At 43.2% G+C, this 12,653-nt stretch overlaps 1 long non-coding RNA gene across 1 annotated transcript; it reads right to left on the minus strand.

Moving 5' to 3' along the window:
- Nucleotides 1-363: 363 nt before the first annotated feature.
- Nucleotides 364-10,601, minus strand: LOC136645888 (uncharacterized). The gene is made up of 4 exons (XR_010794170.1): nucleotides 10,368-10,601; nucleotides 4,679-4,774; nucleotides 2,257-2,386; nucleotides 364-685 (listed from the first exon to the last, which is right to left on the minus strand). It is a non-coding gene; the product is annotated as an uncharacterized lncRNA (long non-coding RNA).
- Between the last annotated feature and the right edge of the window lie 2,052 nt (nucleotides 10,602-12,653).

Here is a 12,653-nt window from a genome sequence, read left to right on the forward strand (position 1 = left end):
AGAAACTCTGGTGTAAAGCAGGTCCCCCTCACCTTTAGAGCCAGTTGCAGCTGCAAAAGCAAAGCTTTCACAGCCATGACTGGTTCTGAAGAGGAGGGCGGCACTTTACACCAGAGTTTGCATGTCTGCAAAACTTCGTGTTTTGCCCCTTCTCCAGGAACACCAGTGATCAGAGCTCTTCTCACAGCAACAACAGCTGTGAATTCAGAAAAGTCATGGAGCTGTGGGATAACGAAGTACAATTATTCCACCACATGGGGTAAAGAAGGGAGCACAGGAACTCAGGTTTGTAAGAAAATGTGTTCGTGACTAAACAAACCACTGTATGTTAAGTCATCTGAATTAACCCCTTCCCATCTGATATAAGTCTCAGAAACCTTTATTGGCATCACAGACAACAAATAAAACATACAAACCATTAAAGCAGCCACCATCTGATATAAGTATCTAACTTGATCTGGCCAATCCTTGAGGTTGACTGAAGTGGTTGCCAGATTTGTGCCCAGCTCTGGCTGCAAGCCCACCTCCATTGGTTCTCCTTCTCCTGGTCTCCCTTGCCAGATGCAAGGGTGGGCACCAGGATAAAGGTCTCTTGTTGTCTTGTGTGTTCCCTGAGGCATCTGGTGGGAAGCTGGACTACGTAGATTGGCCTGATCCAGTGGGGCTCTTCTTATGTTCCCTGAAGCTGAAAAACAAAGGAGGAATAGAGCAGGTGGTGTGGAAGAGCATCTCTGTTCTGCAATACTTCATATCCCAGCTTCTACTCTGTTCTGATCTTTCTTTGTAAATCCAGAGAGCAGAAAGAGAAGCGGTGACAGCTGGCATGTACCAGGTAAGTGGTGGTGACATTTGGTGTGCCACCACAGGTGCAAGAAGGTCTTGGGCCAGGCCTTTATCTAACAATAGGTTTGCTGTGTTAATATCGCTCTTTCATGCTGGTTCATGCTAGTGGTGGGCCACTGTGAGATACAGGAGACTCGACTAGCTAGGCTAGCTAGACTAGCTAAGAAAAAATTATTTTCTTATTTCTATTGCTATCTCCCATAATGATCATTTATTTTTATTTATTTTATTTATTTTTCACATTTGTATACCACCCTTCCACCAAGGAGCTCAGGGTGGGGCACATGGTTCCTTCCTTCCTTTTTTCCTCACAACAACTCTGTGAGCTAGGTTAGGCTGAGAGAAAGAGTGACTGGCCTAAGGTTACCTAGAAAGCTTCAAGGCTAAGCGGGGATTTGAACCTGGATCTTCCAGGTCTAACTCCAACTCCTAAACCACTACAACATCCTGGCTCTTAATGATTAATGATACTGTACTCATAAAATCCAGTATCATCAAGCCAATACATCTCACTGTTATGTGGAAAAGATCCCTTTATGCCACATTCTGCTATCTGATATAGGTTATGTGACATCAGCTACAAAAAGTATGGCCTTCAGATGACTTCTGAGAACTCTCTGAAAGTTTGGTTAGAGCCACAGGCTGGGATTCTTTTCAAACAACATATGCATAAGCTGCTGTAATCATTTCCAAACTTGACAGCTTTAAAACTGGATTTACAGAAAAGAATTAGCAAGAAAAATATGTTACTTTTGCCTTCTATAGATGTAATGAATGGAGTGAATGCAGAATGCAGAATGCAAGTGGTTCATCGGACTGTCTCCACAGACATGACTTTTGCCCAAATGTTCAGACAACTCATCTCATTATGTTCTTCATGTATTATTGTAGTGCTGAGCTTTGTTTATAGCAGACAGCAAAAGATAACCCTTATTCCCCTGAAGTTATTGTTGGGAAAATCAATTCAGCAAAATCCTAATACCACTGAATCGACAGGCACAATTACAACAGTGAATAAAGGAATGCTAAACTCTTGTGGAGATTTTGATAACTGGAGATTTTGCGGCGTGAATGCCATGCTATGCTACTGACTTCCACAAAAGTATTCAAAATTCTTTATTCAAAGATTTGTAATGACCTAGATAAAGATCTTTTCTCAGGTATCTTTGCAATTTTCTCTTTAATCAGAAACACAAATGCAGAGCACATGTGAAAACAAACAGCACTGCCAGCCTGACCGTGAGGTGAGGTGAAGCAGGTTCAGTGGGGGACTGTGAGGGGGTCAAGGGTGCTGCAGATTCAGGGTGTGCTGCCATTGCCAACAACAACCTCCTTCCAGCTCACTACTGATGTGTGCCGTGATGATCTGCTCCCCTCTTGCTTGAGCAGGAAACAACTAATCTCCCTCCTTACCTTGCACAGTTTCCTTAAACCCAAATGGGCAGGACTTCCAGGTTTATTTAGCAGGAGTCACAACAGTGGAACAGAAGTTCTGGGTCATAAATGGCCATGGTGGCACACGCCATTTTGGAGCCACTGCCATCTATAAAATAGGAAAGTATTTTTATTTTTTTGTACCAGAAGGCAGTGTCTCGCCTTGGCCACTGAGGGAGTTGATGGCAGAGGCAGGATTTCTTGGTTCACAGCTTAGCCACGACTTCATGCCAGCTATCATCACTGTTCCTGTGCTTACTCTGTGAAATACCAATAGAAAACAACAACCATTATCTCTTGTACTGCAACAAAGCTATTTATGTAGGGGGGAAATATGGAACTTAGAATGTGGCTCTGTTCTTCGAACTCTTTTCATATTACAAGCAGGAACTCTCCATTCTTCATTTCTTTCTGTTAATTGAATGCATTTTTTAGAGATAACATATTTTGTGCTGTGAAATATTTTCAAGCTTCTGGTTTTCTTTTCTGTTTTTTTTTTTAATAGCAGCATGTGTGTTTACAGGTGCTGATGAAAAAGTTTCAAAGCGACTTCCCATAAAGGCCATCATAAAAGTCACCATTAATGTCAATATTTTGTTCTTTATGGATGCCTAATGCTAGGCAGGTACCACGCTGTCCAAAACATAGCTTAATTGTCTGGAGCACCAGGAAATAACAGTGCGATTAGCAATCGCCATTTAATTAAAATAGTCTCCAGGATTCTTGCCTCTTATGTCAAGTAAAGGCCATGGGCCTGGAGGTTCATTGCTAAATAAGAATATGTTTCTAGCTTGCAGCCTTATTGCCAGTGGATGAAAGATGCTGATATGTCTGATAAGCAACTTGTTTCAGTATTTTTAACTGTATTAAAAAAAGTATTTTATGAAAATTACACAGGCCTACAAAACTGAGAGTCAGAAAAGTTTTTCCCAAACTTTATGGTGGTTTCATATGAATTTGGGGTGCCGATTCCAAAAATGGCATCCGTTTTGCCCTATCATGTCTAATTTTGGAGATATAGTATAGCCGCGTTAGTGAATGGTTCAAGCAACTTCCTCATGAGGAAGCTATGGTGTAGGCTTCCTCATGAGGAAGCTTCTTGAACCATTCACTAAAGAGGCTATGCCATGTTTCCAAAACTAGACGTGATGGGGCAAAACAGATGCCATTTTTGGAATCGGCACCCCAAATATACCCAGGGATTGGTGTAACTTTAAGGAAGCAAATTGTGTGTCGGCCTGAGTTATTTACCAAATCTGATAATTAAACACAAGGCAGGTTTGGATAATACCATCCACAATGCCCCCAACACACAACTAAGGACAATGATGAGCACCTTGATGGTTCGTACATCTATGATTAACAATACAAAGTCATGACTTTCATATGTGAATGGGTCATCACAGATATAGTGCCGCAGATGGAATTTCTATATCACTTACGTGGATGGTCTCAAATGCCATGCTGTGGAGTTGGCTGACATACTCAGACGCCAATTGCTTGAGTCTGGCTCACATATCCTTAGTCATTGCTTGAGGAACATCACATTCTCAGTTGATCTCTTGTATGTGTGAATGGGTGATGACAAAGTCTGACAGTGGTCTAACAATGTAAACATGTTGCCTCACATGTTGCCTCATATCATTACAAACACAGTATCTTTCAAGAGAATCAGTTCACACATTGAGCTGCCAGTCTTCAAGTGTGCAGTTAACAAGCTTAAAGCCCAATCCCATGGTCTGTTTGCAACAGCAGAACGATTGTTGAAAAAGGAGGGTATCCCCACCGGGCCAGTCCAAGCCACTGCCATCACAAAGCAGCAGCAGCAGTGGAACCATGCTGCCATGCCTACCCTGGACCATGCTAGGGCAGATACATTGGCAGCAGGGGCATTTTGTAGGCATGGAGGGGGGTTTCAGGGTGGATCAAGGGGAGGGCAGGGGTGGATTGGGGAGGAGGGTGTGGATTCTGGTGGCAGCAGATTGCACCGGGTCCTATCTTCTCTCCTTTCCTAAGTTCCTCCTCTTAGTTCTCTTTGGAATTACACTAACTATATAGCTAGCATAGGTTCAAGGAAACTCATAGGGCACCAGGAAGCCTAGGCAGAGGTAAGGGAATTGCTCCCCCCGTACTATGCAGTACATGTCTCCATGGTGTGGTTGCATGCTACAGTATGGTAGGGTATAGGATTGGACAGTAAGAGAAACAAATAATGCACATGTGTTGGAGCACATCTTCCAATCAGGATGCCAATTCCAGTTTGCAACATAAATGCATGGTAAGATAAACAGGCTTTACAAGTGACTACACTGACAAAAAACTTTGTAGGCAAAATGCAAAAGAAAGCACAATGGTTTAAGTTTCTCAAAAATAAATGGGTTCCTCATTGTCTAACACTTACCTTACCTTCTTACCCTAAAAGGTGAGAATTCCCGCTCCTCTCTATTTTCCAGAGAAACATCAATTACCCAGTTTCTGACCATTCAGAAGATTGCAACTGTGAATCAGAACAAAAATATATTACTGAGAGATGTTCACCTCTGTCAAATCGCCATTCATTGATTGAAAACATATGTACTTCTATATTAAAGAATTTGTCAAAGATTGATTGAACAATAAGCACCAATATTTCTGAATTTTAAAGCTGCACATGCCACACGTTCAAAAAACTTTTGAGGAGGGGGGGGGTGCAGTAGAACTCCTGATGTTCTGCAATGTTCTCATTATACCCAGAATTACTTTTGCTTGTGTGGGTACTTTTTCTTTTCTTTTTAAGAGAAAATAACGCTGGAAATGAAAGACTCAGTCTTTCAACGGCTTGTTTCAGAGAGTCTTTCTTTTAAGGTCAACAACAGTTCAGTGAGAAATGGTGATCAGGTTCTTCTGGAAACCTGAGTCATTGGTTTGAGAGATAAAGAAGCTTAATGTTTTGAGGACATAATAAGGCACAGAGCATAAGGTGCTCCAAAGGACCTTTTCACCAGCACTGGTCACCCTACGTCCATCAGCTAATCTTGATCATTTGTTTCTCAGCTCCACATTATTATCCTCACAGCGCCTGAGGACTGAGATTAGCTTATACAAGCAGTCAATCTTTTCCTGGTTTGTACCACTTTGGGCTGCAGGTGGGGGAACGGGAACATGTGGATAATTGTATACTTGCCACATGATTAAAACTCTACTATATAGAAAACTGGCATGTCTAGCAAAGAAGTTTGGCCCAGCCTAGTTTTCTTTCTGAAGGTTTATTTTGGTTTTGTGCTGTATGGGTCAGAGTTATTCTGACTGAAGCTCTTCCTGCTTCAGTGTTCCCAGATTGTTTCTCAGATATGATGTAATATCATTTAGCAAGGACTAAACACTGGCACACTGACAAAAACTGGCACAAAATTCTAGCAGCCCAATCCTAACGAAACCCTTTCCCAATGCAGCCATGCCAATGGAGCATGTGCAACATCCTATGGTGGGGATGTCACAAGGTCTATTCATAAAGACTTTCATTCCCTTACCCTGGGGCAAGCCTCCACTGCCCTGATGGGTCTCCTCAGACTTTCGCCAGCCATTTTGCTGCTGCAGAATTGAGGAGAGTAAGCGAGAGGGAGGGGACAAGGATAGTATCCTGGTGCATACCAGTGCTGCTGGGATCCACCCCTCCCTGCCTCTTTCCTCCCTACCCCCACCGCATTCCTCCCACTGGCCATGGTTACACCTCCATGCCAGCTTACACGCACTCCCACAAGTAGCTGCTAGCAGCAGAGGGCTGCTGACACCATTACTGTTTGAGGCAGCTGCTCTGAACTGACCACTCGTGGCATGTGTCACCGTGACCATTTATGACACCAGAACTTGCTGTCATTTCTCCTAGTTAGGATTGGGCTGTGAGAGACTGAGCTGTGAACTGGGATATCTCGTCTCTGCCATCAACTCACTGAGGCTGCAATCCTATCCACACTTACCTGGGAGTAAGCCCCATGGACCATAATGGGACTTACTTCTGAATAGACAGGTTTAGGACTGGGCTGTAAAGCAAGCCACTCTCGGAAGCTAAGCAGGGTCAGGCCTGGTTAGTACTTGAATGGGAGACTGCTTGGGAATACCGGGTGCTGTAGGCTTATACCATAATCTTTCAAGACTGAAGGTTGCCAACCTTAACCATTGCTTCCGGGGTGGGGGGAAATCATGTGAAACCTCTTTATCATCTGCTAATATGTTTAGTAGGGAACAACAACAACAACAACAACAACAGTATTTATATACCGCTTTTCAACTAAATGTTCACAAAGCGGTTTACAGAGAAAAATCAAATAACTAAATGGCTCCCTGTCCCAAAAGGGCTCACAATCTAAAAAGATGCAAAAAGAATACCAGCAGACAGCCACTAAAACAGACAGTGCTGGGGTGAGGTGGGCCAGTTACTCTCCCCCTGCTAAAAAAAGGAGCACCCACTTGAAAAAGTGCCTCTTACCCAATTAGCAGGGGTTCAACCTACGATAGCTATGCCACCCTCCCAATTTTTTGTACCACCATAAGTCGTCTGCACTAGCGGTGTATTTGCCCACCTGTTAAGACATTACATTATAAACAAGGGAGGCTTTAAATTACATATCGGTTTCATCCTAACCATAAGCTTGGCACAGTCAGGCCTGGAATAATCACAGTACTTCAGCATCCTTCAGCATGGAACTGCCGTGGCATTGCCAGGCAGCAGAAATACCCCCAGCATGCAAAGCAAACTTCAGTATGGTAAACTTCAGTAACAGATTTGTTGTTCCACAGAGCTGTGTTTTTCTTTGATTATGGCATGCAATGTAACCAGTAAAAAGAACTGTTTTTAGATCTGGCTTGCAGGCTCACCTCTCTGCAAGGAATAGCAAGCTTAGCTGTGCTGGCATGGCTAATAAGCCTCTGAATTACCCATAAGCAGTAGAGACAGGATTCTTAAAACAAAACCCAGTTTTTTTACACACACACACAGCTAGCAGCTATTCAGACCTATTAGCACCTCTTTTGGTCCCAGGCCTGGCCTGGCTTATTTACATTTGAGCAGATTAAAGGATTTTTCAGGTTCTGCTTATCACCTTGCATATGGGCTACAGCAGTGATTCCCAAACTGGTGGGTTGTGACCCACTAGACAGGGAAGTATTTTGGTCTGGCCCCCATAAGGGATGGAGGCCAGGGGAATGCAGCAATGCAATTCCTAGGATCACGCTGCTGCAGGGGAAAGAGGGGGGTTTCTGGCTTACCTGAAGGGATGGGGAGGGGGTGCGGGGAGCCCCACAGACACCTCCACAGGCCTCCCCAAACCTGGAAAATAAAGAAAATTGTGATCAGAAGTCACTTCTGGTTTCACAAGTGGAAACTGGAAGTGACCTTTGATCACAATTTTCTTTATTTTCTAGGCTTGGGGAGCCCTGTGGAGGTGTCTTTGGGGCTCCCCACATTCCTGGACCCCATGGCTGGCTTTAGGTAAACCAGAAATTCCCCCTTTCCCCCGCAGCAGCGCGATCCTGGGGATCATGTTGTGCAATCCCCCTGTCCCTGCAAGCACTTAAGTTGTTCCCTCCTCCTAAGTAGGACTTTGAGAACCACTGGGCTAGAGTAAAAAAACTAAGAGTGCAGTAATAATGTGCTCTTTGGCTGGCACAAGTCTCTTGAGCCAGCCTGGGAGTGTTGCAAAACATACCATAAGGCACATTTGTGCCTCTGGAAGAGTCTGCTGGGCCAGTGCAAGGATGCATGCCAGCCTGTCACATCCAGCCTCTGTCACCTAGAATCAGCAAGGTTGCATTGGCTGAGGGCAGCTGATGAGTAAGTTGGGTGGGAAGGGCAGAGCAGGGGTGTTTTGGGAGAGGGGAGGGAGGAACAGAGGGTGGGTCGATGGGCGGACATGAGAGGGGGTAGGACCAGCCTCCAGCACTCAGGCCAGATCCTAACCTCCCCTCCCATGATACCGGGCTGCTTGGATCTGCATCAGCGATTTCACTGGCGCTGATCCAAGTAGCCCTATTGCAGCCCTATTGCAGCGGCTGGGGCATTACTTGGTGTAAGGGTATATAAGTCCCCTTACTCTGAGTTGTGCTACTTCCACATCTTAACCTGTGCTTGATATGGTGCAACCCAATTGGCCTGCTTATTCCAGCTCGGGTTAGGATTGGGCTGCCTGTCTTCAATACTATACACACTTTCCTGGGAGTAAGCACCATTGAACACAATGGAATGTACTTCTAAATTGACATGCTAGGATTGTGCCCTAAATTAGCTCTGCAAAAGTTAGGCTGCAAAAAATGCTAATGTGAAGAGCAGAACCCCAAAAGAGAATAGGTGAGCCTTCTTGACAATGGGAATAGCCATAGGTGCGTTTTTACACCATTAATGTTGACAATGTCCCAGAAGTGCATCTTGATACAAATATCTTCAATAGATAATTGGAGGAGTTAAGGTTTCGCTGAAAGCTTTCAAATGTACTGACTGAGGGCCCAATCCTATTCAACTTTCCAGTGCTGATGCAGCCATAATGCAGCCCCGAGATAAGGGAACAGATGTTTCCTTACTTTGAAAAGGCCTCCATGATTGCCCCTGAAGTGCAGGATGCAGTGCATATGCCATTGTCACAGCTACACCAGCACTGGAAAGTTGGGCCCTCACAAAGCCAAGTCCCTGGCCTAAAAACAAATGTGAAAGTTCCACCTCATTTTATCTGGGGGAGTCAGGAACAGGCCGAATTACAGTGCCTTTGGCCCCTAAAACCCTAAATTCCACTCCCACTTTTATAGCAACACACTTATAAAAACACACTTATACTGCAATACACTTATAAAAATTTGACTTCTGAAAAGGTCCCTCTTTGAACTGTTAACAGTAAAGAAATCAGATCAATTAAAAATCAGATCAAATACTTAGAATAACTTTCTGGCACATTTTTATTAATTGGTGCAACCTGCACCTAGGGGAAAAAAAATTTAACCCATCATCCCACAGAGCAGTGGTTCTCACACATTTAGCACTGGGACCCACTTTTTAGAATGAGAATCTGTCAGGACCCACCAGAAGTGATGTCATGAGTGGAAGTGACATCATCAAGCAGGAAAAGTTTTAACAATCCTAGGCTGCAATCCTACCCACACTTATCTGGGAGTAAATCCCATTGACTATCAGTGTTAAAAGCATATACATAGTAGCCTGTTAGAAGTATAGATATGTGACATTTCCCCAAATGCAGTCACATTCCATGGTAGCAACAAGTCTAATATATTAAAAATAAAATATTGAAATGGAGACCCACCTGAAATTGGCTCACAACCCACCTAGTGGGTTCCGACCCACAGTTTGAGAAACCCTGCCTCAGAGGGTTCTGTGAAACCCTCAAAATTACCTGGCTACTAGAATTTGTGGTTGAAAGAAAAAATGTGGTTTGTGAACATGTGAGGTAAATCTGTTCTTTTTTCCCTCTGTTCTTAGATACCATTACTTCATATCTGCAATGCAAAAAAATCACCTCAACAAATAAATACTGTGTCAAACTAACCAAACTGCCAATGCTGACAATAGCAAATAAAAATAAGCTGGAGCTTATGAAATATGACAAGGCATATTGCTGTAATCAGAGCTCCTGCCTAGTATTAACAAGGGAAAATACTGAAATAGGACAATCTAATAAATATAATATACTTTGCCTGATTTCCCCTTCAGTTCATGGGTTTTTCTCTTGTTCCTATTTAACATTTAAAGAGGCAGTATAAAATCCCACCACTCCTTGTTCATAGTAATGCAATTCAATATATATTATTCAAAATGTAGACACCTTGGATAACATGTTGTATTGAACCTTTGTCCTTTCACAACCAAAGGATTTTTTGTTGTTGAAACACATTTTCTGTGCCTACCAGAGATATCATAGTACATCTGGTGTTAGCACTCACTTTCTGTAAAAGGATTATAATTTGATAACTTCCTGTCTTCTCTACAAAGAACTCTTGTTCTTCTTACCAGTACCCAAGCATATTTCTCTGGAACTGGTAGAAACATGTAACATGAGACAACTGCAGCCCTTGTGAATGTTTGGGTCCAGGGAAGGGGAAGATGCCCCCACCCCTTATTTCTGTGCCTTCTCTTCTCTCAGCATGAACTGTCTCAAGGGAAGTCCTCCCCGTCCATAGCTTCCCCCCCTTGCTGCCTTCTCTTCCACAATGCCAGCTTCTCCTCTGTAGCAGTGTAATGCTACTTGGGAAGCAGCCCGAGACCCAAAAGTCAAGCCTGCTTGGTGTGGCGCACTGGAGCCTGAGCGAAGAATGAGACGACAGACAGGTGTGGAAGATAGATGCAGGAGGAAGGCTGTGGGATTAGCCTTCTCTGCCTTTTTATTCACTCTCAAGCAATACATAGCAGGCTGGGGTTACTGTCGGTGAAAGATTACGCTAGCTACTACTAGCTGGCAACAACATTCCTTAGATAAGGAACGCATCTCTAGAACACTGTCTTCCCATCCTCCCATCCTGTTTACGGTACTAGGCAAGAACAGGGCTGCGGCTTTTAGTAGGCTGTGAATCAAGGCTTAGGGGCTCGGAGCATGCTCTGGCCAAACAGGTGTGCAAGAAAGGCAGTATAGAAATACCTGTACTATTATTATTATTATTATTATTATTATTATTATTATTATTATTAATTGCTATAGAGTGGGGGATGCATTCATTTTTGTCTGATCCCATTATGCAACAGTTAGAACTAGTCAAACACCCCTGGGGCCAAAGGGTCAGTTCAGACATTGCATTTGGACAATTCTTGTGCTCACAGAAGTTCATCTGGCATGTTCATTTGACAGCAATTTGGCTGGAGCCAGTCCTTTTTAACAGAGCTGATGTTGGCATGATAGAGCCATTGCGAACATCTTTTGTCCCCCTATTGAAATATATTTTCACCTTACGGAAATATACAGTAGTAACATAGCATTTGTATGGCACTTTTCGAGTATGCAGAGCTACTTCACACGTATCATCTTGATGCAATTCTTCCAACAACCCTGTGTGTTGTATTATTATCCCCATGTTGCAGCTTAGTCTGTAGAGGAGAGAGTTCATGGCAGAGATGAGAACTGAAGCAAGGAAATCCTGACTGGAGTTCTGTCTTCTAGCCTCTATGCTACACCAGTTCTCACAAGCTCTTAGTGGACTGCTATGCATGGTTGGTGAGCTTGGTAGGTAGCTAGTTAGACAAAACTGCTTGTTAGACTGCGGGTGGTATGATCGCTCCCATGAGCTAACTGTCTCAAAATACAACATTTGAACCAACTCAAAGACGTAATATGTTCCAATCTCAGTGGCATCACCAGGGGGGTGCGGGCCTCACTGGGTGACACGCACAGGGGGTAACATGCACTACTGACCAAAATAGCTAAAATCACAGTTTGTAGGAATAACACCATCATGTTATATACCATTTGATGCATAATTTAAGCAGAATGCAATGGAAAAAAAAAATGGAGTGAAATATCTCCACTCTATCAAAAGCTATGGTCAAAAACTAGGAAACAAAAATGCAGTTGTCTTATGTAACAAAAAGTAAATTTCCTTAATTAATGGACCAATGAGACTGATTGTTCGATGAGCCAATGAGATGCTATTATGACACAGCATGAGACCAATAAGGTGTTAGTAAGGTGACACCTGGGTGAGTTGCATCACTAGTGACCAAAATTGCTAAAATTTGCAATTTGTAGGAATATCATCATGTTATGTACCATTTAATGCATAATTTACAGCAGAATGAAATGAAAAAAAAATCATGTTGAAATATCTGTATTCTATCAAAAGGTATAGCCAAAAAACCAGTGGGGCGGGGTAATGGTACATCACCATGCCCACCTCCTGGGTCACTGCCACACCCACTGCATGGGAGGAGGTCCATCATAGGGGTGATGCTCTGGCCTCCCGCACTGTGTGATGCAAACCCTAGTGACACCAATGTTCGTTCTTGTAAGCCACCCTTTTCAATTGCCGTAAGTTTGAATGCACACCTCAAATTTCATTGTACTCTCCGTATTTCAAAAGTCACTATCACAAGCGTGCAGCCATAATGCTGCAAAAGAAGAAACTACCATGAGTAAGTGCTGTGATAGTCCCTTCCCCTGTTCATCTGAATCATTCTCTCTATGAGAAAAATAGATAGCATTGTTCTAGCAACTACCCTCCAAGGCCCTTGGACAATTGCTAGTGATAGTCCTCTTCAGAACATCCTTGTTATATAAAACTCCCACTCATGGCAATTTATTTTTCTCATTATAATATTCAGGGGAGATAAGACCGCTAAATCCAGAATTCAGTTTTCATCACAAATTTGAAATGTAGTTCTCATTTAGGCTGAAAATGACTGACTTAAATCC

The sequence above is a fragment of the Tiliqua scincoides genome, chromosome 3, assembly GCF_035046505.1.
Source record: "Tiliqua scincoides isolate rTilSci1 chromosome 3, rTilSci1.hap2, whole genome shotgun sequence".
Lineage (NCBI taxonomy): Eukaryota > Metazoa > Chordata > Lepidosauria > Squamata > Scincidae > Tiliqua > Tiliqua scincoides.